Source organism: Pinus tabuliformis, chromosome X (genome assembly GCF_031772625.1).
Source record: "Pinus tabuliformis cultivar Carrire ecotype Pingquan chromosome X, CPIR1, whole genome shotgun sequence".
NCBI classification, from domain to species: Eukaryota; Viridiplantae; Streptophyta; class Pinopsida; order Pinales; family Pinaceae; genus Pinus; species Pinus tabuliformis.
In genome coordinates this window covers 1,294,007,422-1,294,031,699 of record NC_142308.1, presented here as the reverse complement: position 1 = coordinate 1,294,031,699, position 24,278 = coordinate 1,294,007,422, and the positions used below count along the sequence as shown (strand labels likewise).

At 40.8% G+C, this 24,278-nt stretch overlaps 1 protein-coding gene across 4 annotated transcripts in view; it reads left to right on the top strand.

The window, feature by feature from the left end:
- Window positions 1-24,278, top strand: part of LOC149144777 (uncharacterized) — a 375,115-nt gene that overhangs the window by 262,078 nt on the left and 88,759 nt on the right. The window contains exon 6 of one of the 4 annotated variants that reach the window (XM_089449646.1): window positions 1,749-2,267. The exons of the other annotated variants lie outside the window; for them this stretch is intronic. The gene's annotated coding sequence lies outside the window, so the exon portion shown is untranslated. Of the gene's footprint in view, window positions 1-1,748; window positions 2,268-24,278 lie in introns of those variants that run through there. 4 annotated transcript variants of the gene reach the window in all.

Here is a 24,278-nt window from a genome sequence, read left to right as displayed (position 1 = left end):
TAATAACAACATTTGGCACATAAGCTATTACATGTGAGTACAGTATGTAGACTCTGAATGAATGGCTTTCACCAATGCAAAAGCTTGTTTTTCCATGATTTTGTAATTCAGAGGTGCATCTCTAAGTGTTTTACTAAAAAAGGCTAAGGGTTTTTCACATCCTTGGTCATCTTTTTGCAGTAAAACAGCTGCTATGGTGTGTTCTGATGCAAATGAGAAAATTATGAAGTCTCTGTCAAACTTTGGACTTGTAAGGACTGGTGTTTTGGTCAAAGGCATTTTAATTTCTTCAAATGCTTGCTTGGCTTCTTCTGTACATTTAACCTTTGAATCATTTTTTAACATGTTATTCAGCAATCTAATTAATTCAGCGAAATTAGGTATGAATCTTCTCAAAAAGTTAATCTTTCCTAAGAAAGCTTGAAGTTCCTTGACATTTCTGGGGTGGGGTATTTGCAGAATAGCTTCTATCCTAACATGATCAACTCTGATGCCATCTTTGGAGATGATATGGCCTTAACAGTTTGCCTTCTTCTAGACCAAACAGAGATTTTTTAGGACTTAATGAAATACCATACTCTCTGCACTTTAAAAATACTTGTCTCAAATGATCTAAATGTTGCTGATTTGACCTAGAAAACATAGTGAAGTCATCTAGATAAACAACCAGGAAATCGTGAATCTCTTTGGCAAAAGCTATGTCCATTGCTCGCTGAAAGGTTGCCCATGCATTCTTAAGTCTGAATGGCATTTTGACATATTTGAATGTACACCATGGTGTCGTAAACGCAATCTTTTCTTGGTCATCGGGATAAACTAGAATTTGATTAAAACTTGAAAACCCATCCAAAAGTGAAATCCTGGAGGCTCCTACTACTCTTTGTAAAATATGATCCATCTTAGGTAAAGGGTAGTTGTCCTTCAAAGAAACCTTGTTTATATTCCTCAAGTCAACACATAATCTGATTTCTCCTGTTTTCTTTCTGGTAGGCACTAAATTAGATACCCACTCTGAAAATCTGATTGGTGCAATTATCCCTGCATCATGCATTCGTTTGATTTCTTTTTCTATTAAAGGAAGCAGTACAGGGTTGATTCTTCTGAGCTTTTGTTTGAATGGTTTTTGATTTTCTTTGAGGGGTATTGTACGCTGAATTACAGAGGTGTCATAAGATTTCAGGTCTTGATAGCTTTAGGCAAAAACATCTTGGAATTCTTTGATAAATTCAACATACTTCAGTTTTTTATCAGGGGGCAAAGATTTGGACAATTTTATCATTTGCAGATTTTCTTCAGTTCCTATGTTGTAGTCTTCAATGTCTGCTTTTGGAGGTTCCATTTGAGGTTTCTTTGGAATATCGTTAAAATCAAAGAGATCTTCCAAAGGAGTTAATCCCTTGGGCAAATGATTGTCTTTCAAATTGATAATTTCAGATTCTCCTTCAATAATCTCATCAACGTCTGTTTCTTTCAGATCTTGTATTTCCTCTTTGGTAAATTTTGTTGGATGAAGCATTTGAGTTGCATTTTTTGCTGAAATGTCTGTTTCCATTTGATTTGTTGGGTCAAACTCACTAACTGTATCTCTATCTACGTTAGTGCTGGCAAATACCTCTTCTAGGGTCAAAAAATTGTTGATCTGTTTATCACTGTCAAAAACTTGCCAGTTCTTTACATTGTTAGGTATGGTTGGCCTGTGTCTAATTTCAGCTGTGAATTGATGATTTGTTTCAAATGGTAATTTGCAGGTGTCAACAAACATTGCTAGGCTATGAGCTTGCAAGTTGTGTTTTCTCGGGACTTTGGCAAGCTGAGTTTCTAGAAATGTATTGAGGATCTCTGTGGCTGTTCCTCTGTACTCTCTCAATCTGGGATCATTTGTCAAGAACTTCTTTTTTATTTGTTGAATAATTAAATCAGAATCTCCTAGGACTGACACTCTAGTTGCTCCCAATTTCTTGACCAGTTTAAAATCTAGCAACGGAGCTTCATATTCAGCCATATTATTAGTGCATCTAAAATTTAATCTGTAGGCATGGCCTTCAGCATGATTGTTTTCAAGATTGTGCACCCAGACTCCTGCCCTTGCTCCTAATTTGTTCACAGAACCGTCAAATTCTAAGTACCACAGGATTTCATGTTTATACTTAACATCTGGTGTTTCAGGGATCTGTTTAGCAGGGAGATCTGGTTTTTCAGTTTCTTCTGGTTTATCTGATATTTCATGACTTTAAAAAATTTCTTGGTTTCGGACACTTGACCTTTCATTGGATGTTTCTTCCGTTTCATCTGCTAAAGCTTTCATTTTATGTGAGGGATTAATTTCAGTATTGTAAAGGACAAAAGAATCCATATCTGAATGCATTGAGTAGATAGGGAAATTTTGAGGTTTCTCTTGACTACTTACTACATACTTCATTAAGGTTTCTCTGTATAGTCTCTTTGGTTGACCAAACACTGAAATAGTAGCGTACGACATGTCTAACTATAGAGATCCTTGAAGTTTTGCACCCCAAGATCTAGACAATAACATACCATACTTTGGAGGAATATTAGCTACTACTATGTCCATTAAGATGGTTTTCGCAGGATATTGGACTAGTGACACACATAAGTCTTTGATTAAATCCAAACATTTGACCTGACTTGAATCAAAAGAAAAAAGATCTTTATATAGCGTGGTGATATTAAGGTCAAGGTTCTCCATTACAGATTTAGGCATTAAGTTATGAGAAGCACCAGAATCAAACATGGCATTATGGAGTATTTTATCATGTATGTTTAAACCCACATAGAAAGGAGGAACTTCTCCCTCTGCTGTTTTTCCATTTATTTCAGGGCCAAATATCAGTTCAGGCTGGTCATCAAAAACGTTTACTGAATCTTCGTTCACAGAAATTTTGAGTGATCTGCTGATTTGACTTCTGTAGACATCATGTTTAGCTAATTCTGATAAGGGAATAACTATCTTTAGTTTTCCTACTTCTGTCTCAAAATTGAAAGGTTTTTTGGTCTGAGTTTTTGTAATTCAGACAGCTAAATTTTCTGCAATTTTCTCTTCTTCAGGACTGGGATCATGGGCTGAAATTTTTTCTTTAGCATGAATAGTAATGGAAGGTTGTCTATTAGGTGACTGATTTTCTGATACATCTTCAACAATTGGATTATTTGGGCTAGGATCTGTTTTAAAATGAATATGTACAAGGGGGTTACTAACCTTACCTTTGTTGGGCTGCTTGGTATCTTTCTGTTTGCTTGTTTCAGGGACATCTATCCTTCTGCTCCTCGGATTGTATTGTTTGTGGACTTCATAAATGGCTATATCATATCCCTCCCTAAAGTCAAATGATTCATCTGACTGAGTTTGGAATTGTTTCACAATGTGAGCTTCTTGATCCTCTTGGGTCAAGAAAACTTCTCGTTCATTGTTGAGTCCCATCAAACTAATTTGAGTGTCTTTTGTTGGTTCCATAGAAGTTGAGGCTTCAGCGTAATTTTCTTGAAATGGGGGCCTAATATTTTGGTCAGGCCCTATCTTTCCAGTGTTAGGATTTTGGTTCTTCCTAAAATTTGGATTTCTCCTAGTATTGCTTGGTTGACCATCCCAAGGAGATTTTCTCTCAATTGTTTCCACTCTATCTCCAAGTCTGTCCATTCCTTTAATGATAACATCTAATTTCTGTTCAAAGGCAGACGGTTCTTCTTTGAAAGGTGTTCTCCTTTCAGCTCTGGCTCTAGATCGTTTAGATATCAGGTTGGCCTCAACACTGACAGCTATACTCTGCATTTCTTCTAAGTTTCGAGGAGCTCTTTCCCTAAGTTGGTATGCCATATCAGAATCAAATGCATCAGGGAATTTGATCAAGGCCAAATCTGGAGGAGGTCTAAGATTTTGAGGAATAGCATTATAGACATTATTGAATCTGGCACAGTAATCTTGGATACTCTCTTGTGTGCCTCTTCTTAGGTTCTCGTATTCTGATAAAATGTGGAGAGGATCTTTCTTCTTTTCCTATCTGTTCAAGAAGGTCTGATAAAGAGCTTGTGGGTCATTGATGCTGTTTGTAGGGAAGGCTCTAAACCAGGTTCTAACATCTCTAGTTAAACTTTGAACAAATACTTTCATTCTGACATCATCATCATCAATCTCATAGTTTTCAAAATAGTCGGTTATTTTCTTGGTGTGTTGTTGAGTTGTGTAAGTGCCAGTATTGTCAAAATAGGTGATTTTACTTTGATAGTCTTGGGGCATAGCCCCTGAATTAGCAGGTAAGTTTAGGGGAGTATATCGGTCTGCCATGGTTGCAAAAACAGATGTGACAACTAGAGGAGTAGAAATAACAGTGGGAATGCGTGCTGTAGATGGAGGAGTGGAAAAGGTAGCTTGAGGTGGTGAGGGCGAACTCGGAGACGCTGCAGTAATCACAGAAAGGTTTGGTGTTTTTTTAGAGGTAAGCTCAGATTAAATGGAGTTCTGCAGATTTTTGTCGAGGTGTGAACTAGCAGAATTTTCTTGGTTGTCTTGGCTTCTACGAATCCTAGGAATCAAACACAGGTGGAGGATTAGGATCAGGATTTGATCTGGTGTAACAAATCTTTTTTGAAGCCAGTTTCTAGGTATGTTTTTGGTTTTTTCTTGGAATATATTTTGATAATACAACTTTCAACAGTCTCTTCTAGGAGGTTTTTTTTAGATGTGGGAATTTTGAACTTTCCTGAAGACTTTTGAAAAGAGGAATTGATCAGTTATTTGAAACCAACAATTTAATACATAAACTAGACCGGAAATAGACTGAAGCAGCATTCATTTACTTCTGCAATTGCAAAGAAAAAGCATTTCAAAGGCTACCTGGGTAATTTCAGGCTCCATCTGTAGCTTATACAGAAAACAGTAGTAACAAACAATTATTCAGGTCCCCAGTGGAGTCACCAATGATGTTATCACTTAGGTTGTTCCCAAAAGTTGTAAGAAGGGGAATATGCCCGAGGTAACCACAGAACAATCTTTTAGAGACAGAATCTAGCCAATCTGTATCCAGAGAGGGCTCTCTCTTTATGATTTAGCTTTGTTTTTAAAGGTGTTAGGCTAGTTATGAAGTTCAAGGGTTTTGTTTTGAGTTTGGGTGGTGAGATTCAAATAGAACAGTGAGGTAAAACAGAATAGTTAAGTCCATTGGGCATGATGGAGTCAAAGGAGATGGTTTTCTGGATTTGGCTTCTAACAGAGGATGGCATCACAGAGCAAGGTAGTTAAACGGGGAACAAATTAAAAGAATTGAAGTAGATGGAATGGGCTCAAATAGGTGAAGGGCAGTTAAGAATCCTTCAACATATTGAAAGGGGGAAAATGGATGATTACTGGTAAGGAGCAGTTAAGAATTCCTTAGCAAATACTTGACATGAGAGAATCAGGAAACAGGAGCAATTAAGAATTCACTGTTTGTGCTAATTCTGAAGAAAACACAGAGAATAATAAACACTGAAAACATAATGCAGTTAAGCAAATTCTGAATTAACCTTTTTCTTTACCATTCAGATTATGAAACACAGATGATATAGTAAACCAGAAGACTGTAAAACACGAGATATAAAGGACTTATTGATCCGGAGGTTGATTCAAGAATTTTGTGACAAGTCCTCTGCTTCAATTCTTCATCCAGTAGATCAAACAACAGTTGATTCTAACAGCACTTTATTCCAAAGTATCGGAGTTACAGCAAAGCCTAGGAAATTCACACACACCCAACCTCTCCAAAACTCTTATGGAGGGGGTATTTATACAATAAAATATGTACAACCTATATCTCATAACAACTGTGAGATAATATCTATTTTTAACCTGAAATAGTTTACAAGTAACATAGAAGCGACTAGAGAAAGATAACTGATGTTGTGTTGGAGGCAGGCCTTTAGGGTTCGACTTGCAGCTGTCTTGTAGTAACTCTGCGCCGACTGTCTGTCTTAACTGCTACATTCAATTCTAATCTGCTTTCTTTAATTCTTCTCTGCTGCTTTTAATTCTGTTCTGACATTGTTCAATTCTAATCTGATACACTTTAATGCTAAAACTGATACTCTTTGACTTGTTTTTCATCGTCTCTAATGCTGAACCGACCCTTGCTCATCGCTGTCTGGCAAAATAGAACTGCTAACATGTCCTCGGATCATCTTTCCCTTGGCCATTCATGTTTCTAAAGGTCTACTGGCTAGAGTAACAAAATATCCCTGTATATCCCTATTTCTTTCTTCTGCGAGTTTGGAAGTCCTTCTGTGTTGGTGCGAACTGTTTTTTAAAAGGAAGAAGACTATAAAATGGCAACTTGGTTGAGGCCGCGAGCTTGTTGCTGGAAATTTTCTGGTTGGGGGCCGATCGAGAACGAACTGCGAACTCAGTCGCTTTTATGCCCAGAGCACCGCTTGCAGCGAAAAATATAGCAAAAATGATGTTTTACTCTTTTATTGGACAAAATGAAGCTTTGGCGGCAATTTTCGATTTGAAGGATGGATGATGTAAGCATGACGTCAGCGGGAGTACAGGACAGACGACATGACGGAGGTCGTGGTAGGTGACATGGGAGTGACGTTAGCAAAAGGTGATGTGGCAGGATGACGTCAATGGGGGGGGGTGGTGGTAAGTGGTTTGGCCCGCATCGCTTTTGGGGCTAGGCGGTATCGCGCGGGGAGGGAGCGAGCACCCTGGATGGGCGACGCGTGGCATGGTACGGCAGCAAAACCGCCGGTTCCCCGTGGGTTAACGTGCGGCGATGAAGGGTGCTGCGAAATGGTCGCGGACCGTCGGATGAAGGGGCACAGATCTGACGGTGGGTGCTCACAGCATATGGCGTAAGTTTAATGCGCGGGCCCGATCAAATAAACAATGTTATTTAATGATATCAGGGCTATTTCTACTGGTTCGGGAGGCATGGTTATAATTAACCCGGGTGGTTAATTATCCCACGGTTTGCGCGCGAAGGTTATTAAAAGGTTTCAGATAAACCTTTAATCCTTGACAAACATATATATGGTTATATTTCAACCAGGGCGGGGATATTTAAAATATTGGGGTTTTTGTATTATATTTACATAGTACGGGATGGGAATAAATATATGGGATTTATATAATAAGTCAGAGTTAATATGAAAAATGATTTTGAGCGCTTAAGCCAATGTTCGCAAGTCACATTAAAACTTAGGCTTTTTGAAGTAAAAAGGGGTTTATGAAATGAGATGAGTGGTTTTAGTGATATTAAGCAGATCTTAATACCTGAGGGGGAAAATTAGTAAATGATTGGGAAAAAGTATGAAGGGGAGTTTAGTCAAGAAATCTGCCTCGCTTGAGTTGCATCAAAAGTAATGTCTGCCATAGCACTTTGTGATAGAAGTGAAATTTAACACATTTTTAGAAACATAATCCATCACAAGTCTCATTCTGCAACACCATTCTACCTACCCAGCCTACTTTGGCTAGCATTTTTTCCTTCTTTATTGGGTGCACTTAGGCTGGCAAGCCCTCATCTAACCTTTCTTTTCTTTTCATGGTAAGCCTACGTAATTCTGCACTTATTTCTTCCAAGGGCTAAGTTTAAACAGTTGAGCTCTTTTTCTTCTCTACCTATCTACTTATCTGCCAAGATTAAACAGTTTGGCCAAATTTTATTCTCTATCTCTAAAACAGGAAATTCAAACATGAACTGGCCAAGATTAAGTTGTTTGGCCATTCATCAATTGTGGCATAAAGTTCACAAGCTGCACACAATGCTTTATTTGCAGAAAATGAAATAGTAGTGGCATTTGGACTTGCACACTTTCCTGGTATTTTTTATTTGGGGTTCATTTCTTTTCATTTTTTCGACCATTTTATTCTTTTTACTCTGTGATTTTTCTTTTAGGGTATATCCTCTTTACATTTTTTTTATTTTTATTTTTTGATAATATGGAAACCTTTACAGTAAGGAAAGGATGAACATATTACAGAGCTCAACCAGTCAATAATGAAATATGACACCTATTACTATAGGAGTATAATATGGTACATCGATGAGCGAGGTGGCTCCATCACATTGAGATTGATGTACATGTCGCAGCCATTTGTTGAAGCCCTGGGAAAAGATCAAATTTGTGACTTTCCTGAACGACTTGGAGTTGTTGAGAGACCCTCTTATGAGTGTCCTGCATGATGGATGCATTGAGCTCTGGGAGCTCCGGGGGGCTTGGGGTACTTCTTGGAGCAACAAGCGACCATAGGGCGACTCACCCTCCCCTAATGGTGCGCCGTTTACAGGGTGAATGGCTCAGCCTTCCCCTGTGATACCCCGTGGCGACTTAGGGATATGACGAGTGTTTCTCTTGTCGAGGCATCCTACCCATGCAGTCTGGGACTCATGGGAAGTACCTCTCATCTGGCCAATGAGCAGGGAAATGGCGTTAGGGACCATAGTAGTACTATCGATGGCGCATCATTGTATCTACCGTAATCCCTATGCTAGGATGACCTCTATTGATCTGAGATCAATGAAACTGATCTGGGATCAATATGAGTGGTTTGAGACACTCTCTTGTGATATTGATTTGGGATCAATGAAACTGACTCTGGGTCAGTAAGAGTGACATAACTCACTCTCTTTTTGAACTGATCTGGGATCAATAAGAGTGGTATGACACACTCTCTTCATATGGAATTGACTTCAGGTCAGTAGAGAATGGTATGAGACATTCTTGATCAATTCCTCTTCTTCATGGTTCAGCAGAGTAGAGTAGTGCAGGGCACTGATGGTAGAGATAGTACAGTCTGGCAGGTGGATCAGCAAATGGAGTTCTCCCTAGTTGAGAGGGAGTGTTAAAATTGGTAACTAGGGTCGAACTCCATGTGGGTCATCTTATTTATGGTAGCTGATATTTTTCTTGGATCCCTTTTATCGAGAGGTGTAGGATTGATCTAAAGATCATCCGATTCCGATAAGTATTCATGGCGTTATGAATTTATTTGTGTTATAAGACAATTCGTCAAGGTCGGCCAACAACCAAATAACCCACACATGTACTCAACCTTTTAGTATAAAAGGAGGTGACTTGATAGTCATTTCTACACACTTCACTCTTGATTTATCTCCACTTGTTTTGGGTTTTAGTGGAAGAGAAATCTAGGAGGATGAAGCCCTAAGAGCAGTCAAAAGGAGAAGGCACAACGCTGCCCTAATGGAGATCAGATCACAACCATGGAAGGGATCTCTACACTGCCCTAATGGAAGTCAAATCACAGCTATGGTAGATACGCTAACCTAGAAGAGACCTTACCTTTAACGCAATCATTTTAACGTAGCTATGGAGGAAACCTCAACAAGATATACACTGCCCTAGCCGCAGGTTATGATGCCCTAGCCGCAGGATTATGATGCCCTAGACACATGGCTATAATTCCCTAGACGTAGGCCAGTTCTTGTTGGAAGAAGGACCGAGGAATTTTGCTATAGGAGGCCGAGTTCTAGGGCCAAGAGGGCTAGCTACTAGATTGAGTAAAGAAAGAACAAAACGTTGGTTGTCTAGGCACTTTTGGAGGGACCAAAAGCCTAAACAAGAGGGTTGTAAGTGGTGTAATGGACAACGAGTAGAGAGAATTTGTTTGGGAAGAAAACTCGCAGTCTTGGAAGCTTAGACGGCCAAGTTTTAGGGCTATAATAGTGGTTATAGTCAACCCTAACCAGAGGGCCGAGATTATAGAGGAAGGTACAAAATTCAAGGACAAGAGGTCAACAAATTGTTGATAAGCAAGGTATGGTTGTTCTATTGTTTTGATGCTTGTTGGGTTGTTGTAGGTTACAATGGGACAACAACAACAACTTGCAACAAACACATGGCAACAATAGCATGGTGCTACAATTGGGACAACAGCATGTTGAGACAACATCAATGATGGGACAATGCAATGACATGCTAACAAATAGGACATCAATGACATTGTGCAGCTGTGGCACAATAGGGCAACAACAACAACAAGGTGCAACAAGTACATGGTGGCAAGCATGGTGCTGCAAACACATTGGGACAGCTAGGCTATGATGCTTGGTGGAGCACGGTACATGGGACAACAAACAATCATTGTGCAACAGTGAGATGCAACATGATGGATGCAATGAGGTACAAGATGAGCCAGCACTGGTGGGTGCAGCAAGATGATAAGGTAGAACAAGATGTTGCAGTACAAGAAGGTGTAGCATAAGGCGCAGCAGTATGATGATGAGGTCCAGCATAGTGATGATGGGTGCAGCATGGTGCAACACAGTGAGGTGCAGCATGATGACGAGGTGCAACAATATGATGGGCGATGACTTCACCTGAGAGAATCAATTGAAGCAGCATGTCTTCAACTGAGTCTAGCTACATCATGTATCATCTTCTTAGAGATAATCTATGCTCTTATTTAGATAAGTCAAAGTGTTTGACTTTGGTTTCTAATGTACTATCTCTCTCTCGCTCTGCTGAACTATTGAAAAACATATGAGAAGAATTGATCAAGGATTTTTCCACATTGGGGTTTGTCCATGGCTAGCGCCACATCTTGTGCCTTCTTGTCTTGGCTTGTCTTCTGCAATCTATGTTTATGTTCTATCTGCAATTTACTTTAATACTGATGTGATTGCTAATCTGGAAATGATATTGAGCTAACTGTGAAAATTGAAATAAATTGCTCTAAGCATAGAACATACCTAAAATTAACAGAAACCCTAGTTTCTCATCCCTCAACTTAAGGACTTTCTTGAAGGTTTTATGTGCCTTGGCTTAGCTAATATTTATGGTAAGAAACCTTTTCTCCTTGCCTTGACCTAGATTTACCCCAACACTCGTCAAATCAATCAAACCCTAGGCCTTGTGCCTCCATTTCTAGGAATCTTTATAGAAAGTGAATTGCTTCCTTATGAAGCCTTAAACCCAAAATTATGTTTTTCTAGAAGACCTACTAGCAAGATCATTTCGTACTTTAAACCTAGAATACCTATTATGAGCGATATTTTTCCTACCGAGACTCCTCCCATTAGTGAAATTTCGTAAAGAGCAGGGAGTGTCAGCTGTGGTGTTGAAAATTGGCAACTGAGGGAGCAATTCCCTCCTTGGAGAAGCCCAACAAACCTTAAGGAGACCCCTCTTGCACTTGGAAAAATTTAATTTGCACATGTAAAAATATTATTTTCAAAGTCAACTAAAAAGGTACATATCGACCTAAAGGTGAATTTCGACCTCATAAACCACATATAAATACACCTCACTTGGCATCATTTGGAGGCATCCTCACACGCGTTATTCCTCCTTCATTTAGTTCGATCTAGTTTGAAATTGCAGGGTCTGAGTTCACACGTGCGAAGGAGAGAGGATATTTCTGTTGACCGAGTTTGACTTCTATTTTGGGACTGTTTGACCAACGTTGACCTGAGGAGAGTTTGATTTTGTTTGACTGGTTTTTGATCTATTTTAGGAGGTTGAGTTGACTTGGATTTTGATCAAACTTTTCTAGACACTTTAACTAGCATTGACCGCAGATGTAAAACTAGGGTTTTTGCAGGTTGAATTTGACTTTGATCAGAATTTATGGGTAGATTTGATGGACTATTTTGACTAGGTTTGACCAAGCAAAATAGGCCACATTCTTTGACTGGTTGATGAAACCTTTTGGAGCTGATTTGACTGTTGACCGTGGACTAGTTAGGACTACGTTAACTGCTGTTGACTTTGATTGAAAGAGTGCAGGATTGGTATTTGACCAGATTTGACTATATTTCTCATCTTGGATTGGATATTGGTTTGGTTGGCTTGAAAGCCAAGGCTTTGACCTTTGAATAGTTATTGATGTACTTGGACTATGTATATTTGCTGAACATTTTATGAACAATAGAAGAAAAATCTAGTTGGGTTTTCCCCTTTGTGGGGTTTTTCTCTAGTCTTTGACCTAAATCGCCATGTATCATTTGACCTTGGGTGTCTTCTATTGTGCATGTTGTTTACCATTCTATCTTCAATTTCTTACTATTATTGGGTGATTGAAATTGAATTGGAAAAGTGATTACTACTGAAAGAAGAAATTGTTAAAGTGATTGTTACAACATATAATATTGAAAAATTAACATGGTTTCAACGCTGAGGTGAAGACAAGCCCAAGGAGACCAGAGAAATCACCTCTTGAAGAGATCTTGTTTATTGTTGAAGTTAATTTGTCTTGGTCAAGATTACTACCTCATATTTCATGATTGAGGAGAAGTTGAACGACTCATCAAACTTTGTTGTTTGGAGAGCAAGGGTGGATTTGTCTTTGGAAGAGAATGATGTCATGGAATATGTTGAAGGCAAGGTACCTGAGCCTCCGGAGAATGCTTCTATTGCTGTTAAGTCCAAGTACAAGAAAGGTGAGGGCAAAGCTAAGAGAATAATTATTGATTCTTTGAGAGATCATTTGATCACTTATGTTTCAAAGCTGAAGAAGTCTAAGGACATGTACGATAAGTTGGTTGGGATGTATGAAGTCAACAACTTGAGTCAAATTATTGCTTTGAAGAATCAACTCGAAGACATCAAGATGACTAATGGTGATACCATTCAAGCATACTTCATGTGGATATCTCAATTCAAGGGTCAACTCTTAATTGCCAGTGAAATTGTAGCTGATAGAGAGCTAGTGTTGATTTCACTGGGAGGTCTTTGTCCAATTTGGGACACATTTTTTACAGCCATTAGCAACAATGACAAGTTTCCTTCATTTGATAAGCTATTGGGCAAGTGCACTCAAGAGGAGACCGGAATGATCTTTAGAGGAAGAATTCAAAAGCATGAAGAAGGAGAACCAATGCATTTAATGTTCAAGCCAAGAAGAGGAAAGAAAGAGGAGGAACATCTAATTCAAGAAAGCCCGCTCCAACATTTAAGAACTCCAATAGAAGAATTAGAAAGGGCACATCACAAGTTCAATGCTACAATTGCCACAAGCATGGTCATTATGCTGGACACTGTCCAAAGGATGGTAATATTCCAAAGTCCATCAACAACAATCGTGGCTACAACAACAAAAGGTTTAACAATAGAAGAAGAAGAGAAACTCCCGCTGCTTGTGAAGAAAGTCACCATCCTCATAAGAGATCAAGAAATCCGAGGTATGACAATAATGCAGCTGAAACTCAATCTGAATATTTTCTTATTTCTGCTCTTTCAAGTTCCTCTCCTCTGGATTCTTTTGATAGTTGGATGGTAAACAATGGAGCTTCTAGAAAGTTCATTGGCTATAGAGAATCCCTCTCAAACCAGGTTGAGAGGGAGATCAATTTGAAGATCATTCTTGGGGATAATTCTATTTATCCTCTAAAGGGGTTTGGTTATGTTTCATTTCATTTGGATTATAGTCAAACTATACATCTACAAGATGTTTTTTATGTGACAGGATTGAAAAAGAAAGTTGTATCTATATGTGCCTTGGAGGACAAAGGAATGAAAGTTGCCTTCTAAATGGAAAGGTCCCCACTTGGCCAATGAAATCTAGCTTGAGGGATGCCTTCACTTTGGGATCAAGAATTCAAGGACTTTATAAATTCAATAGAAGACCAATCCGAGCATTCGTCCATGATAGTAATCTTCAATGTGAGCTATGGCATCGAAGATTCACATACCTTCACTATAAAGCCTTGCCTCATGTGGGAAAGATGGTTTCTGAGATGCCTGGGATTCGTGTGGATCATGGAGGAGTTTGTCAAGGATGTGCAAGTGGAAAATATGTGAAGGGACCATTCCCTTCTAGTAAAAGCAATACCAATGGAACACTTCAACTTATACATTTTGATCTATGTGGAGTCTGGACATGTTTTCACTTGCCACCTACACCTACAAGTCAGTGGGAAAAGCCTTCAACCCCACAAGGAGTGGTTGGTCTCTAATAAAAATTTAAGTTAAAATTGATATGAGGTTCTAGAAGGAAAGTTAATTTGGATTTACTTGTAAAAATTAACTTGTTTCCAAGAATTAATCAAGCACATAAATGCACAAATTTCAATGATATATTCAAAGTATAGACTAGTGCATTCAAGTAAATAACAGTAACTTGTTCAAAAAATGAAATCAAGATACAATGATAGACAATTCAAATGTTAAATCAGAATAAGCATATGAACACCAATTGCAACTATAAAAGAAATAGTACTTTGGAAGAAAATGCCTCAAATAACAAGATACATCAATTACCCATGATCATAATGATCATCAAAGCCATAACATGAAATAGAACTACACTAATGATCAATATTTTAAGTACAAGAAAATTAAACTGTTGCAAAAGTAAAGGACTCACAATACTTGCATCATAAATGTTTCTTGAAATGAAAAGAATGATATTTACAAATGAAACTCAAAAAACAATGTAAACTTTGAAATGGGAACTATAAACTCAAAACGAGAACTCTGTCCAAAAAACCCCGAAAAAACATGAAAAATAGTGCTAAAAACGAAAAGTGTGTATACTAGAATGATGACTTTTTATTTCTAAGGTCAATTTTGAATATGTTTTAAAAATGGCAGTGAGAACGAATTTTTTGTGTAAAAATTGCACAAAAAACAACTCGAAAATGAAAAGTGTTAATAATGGAACGATGGATTTTTTTAGGGTCAATTTCCAACATTTAAAAAAAAATGCCAGTAAAACCGAATTTTTATGTGCAAAAAACACCTTCAAAACGAAAAGTGTTGATGCTGGAATAACATCTTTTTTTTGGGTAAATTTTCAACATTTTGAAATAATGGTGTAAAAGATTTTGTTATGACTCCGAAAAACATTAAAATTTCAATAAAAAAATGAAAACATAAAATTAAAAATAAAAACAATGAAAAAAAAAACAAAAAAAAAGTAAAAAAAAAAAAACCAAAAATATATATTAAAAACAAAACATAAAATTAAAAAAAAGAATCAATCATAAAAATGTAAAAAAAAAAAACAAAATTAACCTATAAAATATAGGAATTAAAATTTTTTAAAGAAATAAATAATAAAAAAAAACATATTTAAAAAAAAAATAACATTTTTCTTTAATGTGATAAACCATTAAAAAACTATAAAATTAAGTAGAAATAGGAAATTAAAAAAAAAACATTAAGAAAAACTAAAAAAAAAGAGAAAAAGTTAAAAACAAACTAGATTAAAAAAATAAAAAAAATAACAAAAAAAACGAAAAAAATTAAAAAACTACAAAAATTAAGATTAAAAACATTTTCAAAAAAACCCTAAAAAACAAAAATATGTTGAAATTAAAAATAAAATAAAAACTTGAAAAACAATTAAAATTAAAAAAAACACATATTTTCAAATTAAAAAATAAAATTAAAAAACAATTAAAAAAAAAAAACAAAAACAAAACACTTCAAGTTTTATATTAAAAATTTAAAGTTTGGATTTGACAATCATTTAAAATTTGGATTTAAAAAAAAAATAAAGAAAAAAAACATTAAAATTAAAAAAAGCTAAATATATTTTTGATATTTTTAAAAATAACATATAAAATATTAAAAATATATATATTTTACAAATATATATAAAATTAAAAGAAAACATTTAAAATATATATATATATATATATATAAACATATTTAACAAAATTTAATTTTTATTTAAAAAAAACAATTTTATCAGCGACTGTCTCCAAGAGCGGCCGTGCGGTGGCTATTTGATTCCGAGAATCGAATAGCCACTTCCCGGCCACCCCCACGAGCGGTTGAGCAGTGGCTATCCACTCAATTGCCTGTGGGGGTGGTCGGGTGGTGGTTATCTGATTCTCAAAATCGGATAGCCACTGCTCGGCCGCCCCCGATTTTGAGAATCAGATAACCACCACCCGACCACCCCCACAGGCAGTTGAGCGGTGGCTATCCAATTCTCTGGCCACCCCCACAGGTGGTTGAAAGGTGGCTATCCGATTCCAAGAATCGGATAGCCACCACTCAGCGGCCTGTGGGGGTGGTCGGGTGGTGGTTATCTGATTTTCAGAATTGGATAGCCACTGCTCGGCCGCTCCCAATTCTGAGAATCAGATAACCACCACCTGGCCACCCCCACAGGCGGTTGAGTGGTGGCTATCCGATTCCGAGAATCGGAGAGCCACCGCCCAACCGCCTGTGGGGGTGGCCAGGCGGTCGCTGTTTGATTTCGAGAATCAAACAGCCACCACCCGACCGCTCGTGGGGGCAGTGGCCAATAAAATTGTTTTTTTTTTAAATAAAAAAATAATTTTTTTTTTAAATACAATAAACATATTTAACAAAATATATATTTTTTTTTAAAAAAACAATTTTATCAGCCACCGCCCCCATGCGCTACCGGGCGGTGGCCAGTAAAATTGTTTTTTAAAATAAAAAATAAATTTTGATTTTTTTAAATACAATAAACATATTTAACAAAATTTATTTTTTATTTAAAAAAAATAATTTTATCAGCCACCGCCCCTACGAGCGGCCGAGCGGTGGCTATCTGATCCTGAGAATCAGATAACCACCACCCAGCCACCCCAACACCGCCCAACTGCCCGTGGGGGTGGCCGGAAAGTGGCTATTCGATTCTCGGAATCAAATAGCCACCGCCCAATCGCCGTTGGGGGTGGCTAGGAAGTGGTTATTCGATTCTCAGAATCAAATAGCCACCGCCCGACCGCTCGTGAGAGCGGTGGCCGATAAAATTATTTTTCTAAATAAAAAATAAATTTGGTTAAATATGTTTATTGTATTTATAAAATATTTTTTTAAATAAAAAATAAATTTTGTTAAATATGTTTATTGTATTTTAAAAAAACATCGTGCACACGAGCGACCGGGCGATGGCTATTTGATTTCGAGAATCGAATAGCCACTTCCCGGGCACCCCCACGGGTGGTTGGGCAGTGGCTATCCGATTCCGAGAATCGAATAGCCACCACTCAGTCGCTTGTGTCGGTGGCTGGGTGGTGGTTATCTGATTATCAGAATCGGATAGCCATCGCTCGGCTGCCCGTGGGGAGGACCGAGCGGTGGCTATCCGATTCTGAGAATCAGATAACCACCACCCGGCCACCCCCACAAGTAGCTGAGTGGTGGCTATCTGATTCAGAGAATCGGATAGCCACTGCGCAACTGCCCGTGTGGGTGGCTGGAAAGTGGCTATTCGATTATCAGAATCAAATAGCCACCGCCAGAACACTCATGGGGGCGGTGGTCGATAAAATTGTTTTTTTAAATAAAAAATAAATTTTGTTAAATATGTTTATTGTATTTAAAAAAAGGATTTATTTTTTTATTTAAAAAAACAATTTTATCGGCTACCGCCCCCACGAGCGGCCGGGCAATGGCTATTTGATTCCGAGAATCGAATAGCCACTTCCCGGCCACCCCCACAAGCGGTTGGGCGGTGGCTATTTGATTCCGAGTGAATAGCCACTTACCGGCCACCCCCACAAGCAGTTGGGCGGTGGCTATCAGATTCTCGAAATCGGATAGCCACCATTCAGCTGCCTGTGGTGGTGGCCGGGTGGTGGTTATCTGATTCTCCGAGTGAATAGCTACTTCCCGGCCACCCCCACAAGCGGTTGGGCGGTGGCTATCCGATTCTTGGAATCAGATAGCCACCACTCAGCCGCCTGTGGGGGTGGCCGGGTGGTGGTTATCTGATCAAATCAGATAACCACCACTCGGCCACCCCCACAGGTGGCTGAGTGGTGGAATCCGAGAATCGGATAGCCACCGCCCAACCATTTGTGGGGGTGGCTGGGAAGTGGCTATTCGATTCTCGGAATCAAATAACCACCACCCGGCCGCTCGTGGGGGTGGCGGTGGGGGTGGCGGCCGATAAAATTGTTTTTTTTTAAATAAAAAATAAATTTTGTTAAATATGTTTATTGTATTTAAAAAAAAACAAAATTAGTCACCACCCAACCACCCGTGGGGGTTGCCGGGAAGTGGCTATTCGATTCTCGGAATCAAATAGCCACCGCCCGCCCGCTCGTGGGGGCGGTGGCCGATAAAATTGTTTTTTTTAAATAAAAAATATATATATATTTTAAATACAATAAACTTTTTTAACAAATTTTATTTTTTATTTAAAAAAAACAACTTTATCGGCCACCGCCCCATGAACGGTCGGGCGGTGGCTATTAACCACTTCCCGACCACCCTCACAGGCGGTTGGGCGGTGGCTATCTGATTCTCGGAATCAGATAGCCACCACTCAGCTTCTTGTGGGGGTGGCCGGGTGGTGGTTATCTAATTCTTAGATATCCACTGCTCGATTGCCCCAACGACCGGCCGAGCGGTGGCTAATCGGATAGCCACCACTCAGTTGCCTGTGGGGGTGGCCGGGTGGTGGTTATTTAATTCTCAGAAACAGATATCCACCGCTTGACTGCCCCCATGGCCGACCGAGTGTTGGCTACCAATTCTTAGAATCAGATAACCACCACCCAGCCACCCGCACAAGCGGCTGAGTGGTGGCTATAGCCACCGCCCAACCATCCATGGGGGTGGCCGGGAAGTGGCTATTTGATTCTCGGAATCAAATAGCCACCGCCCAGCCGCTCATGGGGGCAGTGGCCATAAAATTGTTTTTTTGAATAAAAAATAAATTTTGTTTTTTTTTAAATACAATAAACATATTTAACAAAATTTATTTTTTATTTAAAATAAACTATTTTATCGGCCACCGCCCCCACGGACAACCGAGCGGTGGCTATCCGATTCTGAGAATCAGATAACCACTGCCCGGTCACCGCCACAGGCGGCTGAGTGGTGGTTATCCAATTCCAAGAATCGGATAACCATCGCCCAACCACCCGTGGGGGTGGCCGGGAAGTGGCTATTCGATTCTCAGAATCAAATAGCCACCACCCGGCCGCTCGTGGGGGCGGTGACCGATAAAATTGTTTTTTTTAAATAAAAAATAATTTTTTTTTTTTAAATACAATAAATATATTTAACAAAATTTATTTTTTATTTAAAAATAACAATTTTATCGGTCACCGCCCCCACGAGCGGTCGGGTGGTGGCTATTTGATTCTGAGAATCGAATAGCCACTTCCCATCCACCCCCACGGGTGGTTGGGCGATGCTTATCCAATTCTTGGAATTGGATAACCACCACTTAGCCGCCTATGGCGGTGACCTGGCGGTGGTTATCTAATTCTCAGAATCGGATAGCCACTGCTCGGCCGCCGCCCAGCTGCCCCCACAAGCGGTTGAGTGGTGATTATCTGATTCTCGGAATTGGATAGCCACCGCCCGACCACTTGTGGGGGTGGCCGGGAAGTAGCTATTCGATTTTTGGAATCAAATAACCACTTCCCGGCCACTCGTGGGAGCAGTGGCTGATAAAATTGTTTTTTTAAACAAAAAATAAATTTTGTTAAATATGTTTATTGTATTTATAAAAAACAAAATTTATTTTTTATTTAAAAAAACAATTTTATCGGCCACCGCCCCCACGAGCGGCCGGGCGGTGGCTATTTGATTCCGAGAATCGAATAGCCACTTCTCGGCCACCCCCACGGGCGGTTGGGCGGTGGCTATCCGATTCTCGGAATCGGATAGCCACCACTCAGCCGCTTGTGGGGGTGGCCGGGTGGTGGTTATTTGATTCTCAGAATCGGATAGCCATCGCTCGGTCACTCGTGGGGGCGGCTGAGCGGTGGCTATCTGATTTTGACAATCAGATAACCACCACCCGGCCACCCCCACTGGTGGCTGAGTGGTGGCTATCGGATTCGAGAATCAGACAGCCACCGCCCAACTGCCCGTGGGGGTGGCCGGAAAGTGGCTATTCGATTCTTGGAATCAAATAGCCACCGCTCGGCCGCTCGTGGGGTCGGTGGCCGATAAAATTGTTTTTTTAAATAAAAAATCAATTTTGTTAAATATGTTTATTGTATTTAAAAAAAACAAAATTGATTTTTTAATTAAAAAAGCAATTTTATCGGCCACCGCCCCCACGAGCAGCCGGGCGGTGGCTTTTTGATTCCTAGAATTGAATAGCCATTTTCTGGCCACCTCCACGGTTGGTTGGGCGGTGGCTATTCGATTCTCGGAATCAGATAGCCACAGGCGGCTGAGTGGTGGCTATCCGATTCTCAGAATCGGATAGCCACCGCCCAACCACCCGTGGGGGTGGCCGGGAAGTGGCTATTCGATTCTCGGAATCAAATAGCTACTGCTCGTGGGGGTGGTGGCCGATAAAATTGTTTTTTTAATCAATTTTTTTTTTTTAAATACAATAAACATATTTAACAAAATTTATTTTTTATTTAAAAAAACAATTTTATCGGGCACTGCCCCCACGAGCGGCCAAGCAGTGGCTATTTGATTCCGAGAATCGAATAGCCACTTCCCGGCCACCCCCACGGGCAGTTGGGCGGGTGGTTATTTGATTCTCAGAATCGGATAGCCACCACTCAATCGCCTGTGGGGGTGGCCGGGTGGTGGTTATCTGATTCTCAGAATCAGATAGCCACAGCCCAACTGGCCACCCCCACCCCCACGGGTGGCCGAGCGGTGGCTATCCTATTTTGAGAATCAGATAACCACGACCTGGCCACCCCCATAGGCAGCTGAGTGGTGGCTATCTGATTCCGAGAATCAGATAGCCACTGCCCAATTGCCTGTGGAGGTGGTTAGGAAGTGGCTATTCGATTCTCGGAATCAAATAGCCATCGCCCGACCACTCGTGGGGTCGGTGGCTGATAAATTTTTTTTTTAATAAAAAATAAATTTTGTTAAATATGTTTATTGTATTTAAAAAAACACAATTTATTTTTTATTTAAAAAAAACAATTTTATCGGCCACCGCCCCCACGAGCGGCCAGTGGTGGCTATTTGATTCCGAGAATCAAATAGCCACTTCTCGGCTACCCCCACGGGTGGTTGGGCGGTGGCTATCTGATTTGGGTTGTCACGCCCCTACACCTGCAAGAGTCTTTCAACCGCTTATAGTGAGGTGCGGCACCACCGAACACTTTCTTTTCACCAATACTAATGTTCGTGGACTACGCCTTAACATTCGATACTTAGTTTATTTTTCGTTACCAAGTATTATCTTTATCTTTTATACAGATGAAAACCCATACATATTCATTATCAACAGCAATTAACACATATACAATTGCACAACAGTGTAAAGGGAGGGGCAACTCTCAGCAATATGAGTCTGCCTGAATCGATATATATAATCTTCTTTTATAAGTACAAGTTAAATCTTGGGAAACCCCAAATTTACACTTAGCCAAATTTCCAACTTAAGGCAAACTCGGTTGCCCAGCTCGTCGGTGCCTCCGCACGGTCGCTGCAGAACTCACCAACCCTTCATTCACCTCGTCGCACGATTGTGTCGTTTGCCCACCTTGGGCGCGCCTCGTCATAACCAAGTTGCCACACACGGGCACCTCCGCACGAGTCACACCTTCGTTCACAACTCCAACACTTCACCGTTTCCACCGTTTCGTCGTGCATGGCGTGCCCTAACTGGGTCGCCCGTCCGCACGATTCTTCTTTTTGGCGTGCCCTCGCCCATCCGCACGTCCACCCATTCACCCAAACTCGTTCATCTGAACAACTTCACCTGAATCACCACACGACTTCACCCGGGTCACCTGACGACCTCACTCAGTTCGGCTGAACGACTTCACCCGGGTCGCCCAATGACCTCACCCAGCTCCCCCAAACGACTTCGCCCGGGTCGCCTGACAACCTCGCCCGAACGACCTCACCCGATTTTTCTGCCTGGCGATCTTGCCCGAGTTTTCTGCTCGATGACCTCGCGCGAGTTCTGCCTGAACGACCTCGCCCGAGTTCGCCCTCGCCCGAGTTTTCTGCACGAGTTTCTTGCACGAGTTTTTCGCCCGAGTTTCTCACCCGAGTTTTTCACCCAACTTTTCTGCACGAGTTTTTCACCCGAGTTCTGCCCATTGTGCGGGCTCATCCACACACCGCAGAACTCTTTTTCGAACTCGTGTTGGCTAAATGATGATGGCCCCTCTCCACAAACACTCCACCAATATATATGGGCGGGTGGCGGGTTATGTCACCCGGCCGACCCACGCCCAACGCCCAAGCCAACTCCTTCAACATGTTGCCTTCGCTCGAGTGGAGGGTTGGCCTGCCCAACTCGTGAGACTGCTCTCTCAACTCGCCCAACATCGTATAAACTCGTCCCTTGGTTGTTCATTTCGCATTTTGCATGGCTCCTCGCCCGTCCTTCGCACGGTGAAGATGACCTGGACCGCAGGTCCTTACATCCTCCCCCACTTGAATTCATTGTCATCCTCGACAATATCTCATCCCGGCAACCATTTGTCACCAAGATATCCATACCAAGGCATACACCCCATCGATATGTCATACATCGGAAATCAACTCAATCCGTGACCATCAACCACCCTGTCACAATCTCCACATGCTGCTTCCATCGTGGAAGGCTGGCCCCTCCATCCCAGGCTACATGCTTCCTGCAACATATCGTGTCGACCTCATCATGTATCGTCATCGTGTGAACCGCTGCCATGATACTCTAACAAATGCTAACACATCTTTGCACACTTTGCGACCCCATGTTTGAACTAGTTGGATAGCTAATCCAACTGTCACGCTCAAACCATGAGAATGCACATCCTCATGCCACCATCAGTTGTTTCTCAGTACATCCTGTCACATCATCAACTCGATCAAGAATCCACTCCATATAAGTAAGCCATGCCCAAGTCCATGAAGTAGTCTCCATCTCGTCTGCAACATGTTGTCCATGATGTTTGGTGTCAATGTGCTGCATGAAATCAGTGGCATCTATCCCAACATCATCATCCATATGTGTATCTCCTCAATATGAAGAGACCATCTCCTCAAACTTCGACTCTCGATGTGCCACATCCAAGTCCATGAAGCAACCTCCGTTATCTTTGTTGTGTGCCATCCCTCAAGTTCGCTATAGAAACAAGTATGAACCTGTCTCATCTATACATGTGCTGCCCATGATCATAGATCAATCAGCGCCCATGTGCCAAAAGTGGTTAAGTCTTAGCTCAACCTATGCCCAAGTGTTGCCACCGAGGCATCATCATCGTCATAACTCCATCACTCCAAAGTGTCTCACATCGATCCTCCTCATCAAGTCACTCTTTCAAGCCACACCCATACATGTAATTGAAAGTATGCATCCCATTCTGCATCAAAGTCTCTGACCTCAGCTCCTCAATGCATCAGAACCTCCAAGTCCACCATATATGAAGTCTCCAAAAGTCACAACCTCATGTCATCATGAGCTCCATGTGTCATCTCCAACCAACATCTCAGCAAGCATACAAGTCTCGGCCCAAAGGTTTCTGCAAGATGCCTCAGCTCTCCATGTAGTAGGAATGCTCCATAGTCTGCTCACAACTCCATCCAAGTCCATGGCCTTGTTGTACATAAGTGCACAACCTCTCCATCGGCTCATAAATAACACATATCCATGTCACACTAGCAAATCTACCTGCACAACATCCTTGCCTTGACACTCCTCATTGGATGCCCATAAGTGACACCTCTACTAGTGCTCCTGCATAAGCATAAGACTGCCAAGCTCCATGTCTCCAACCTGATGTCCATGACTAAGTTGCCCATGTAGTCCAACTATGTAGACCCATCACAACAATCGGTCATCCCCATCAAGTCTACAATCTTCGGTTTAGTGAACTCGGTCACCTAACCATATTATCATCACGAGTCTCTGCATCATAGCTCCCCCACTAAAAGCTCCACGAAGACTTGCTCTTGGTCTCGGCCATGAGAAGTCCACCCAAGTATAATCAAACTCAAGTGTGTGCCATCCTGCTATCTGTCCATGAGTCATGCCGGGCACTTAGCTAATTCTCCATGTGGCTAAAGCATGACCCATTCCTCCACAATGATCATCATATTCCTTCCTTGTCACGGGCCTTTGCACCTTCTATCATAAGGTCACAAACAACCCCAACAAGTCCTGCAACAGTTAACAATCCTTGCTTCTCCATACAAGGTCTCATCGTAGACATCCATGGTAAGATGCCCCCTAGCATCGACAAACTGATTTTGCCCTTCCCTGCATATGGTTCATCTCCTAAATTGTAAGGACCTGCGGTCCGGTTTCTTGCTTCTATGCAAAGTGCGAGCATCCATGACCGAAATGTGTGAAGGTGGCATAGTGAAAATGTGCATTAGAAGGTGGAGCGATGATGTTTATAGCGTGGGGAGTATGTTTGGTATGTCCACGGGCCGACCTTACATACTATGGCAGTTTGGGC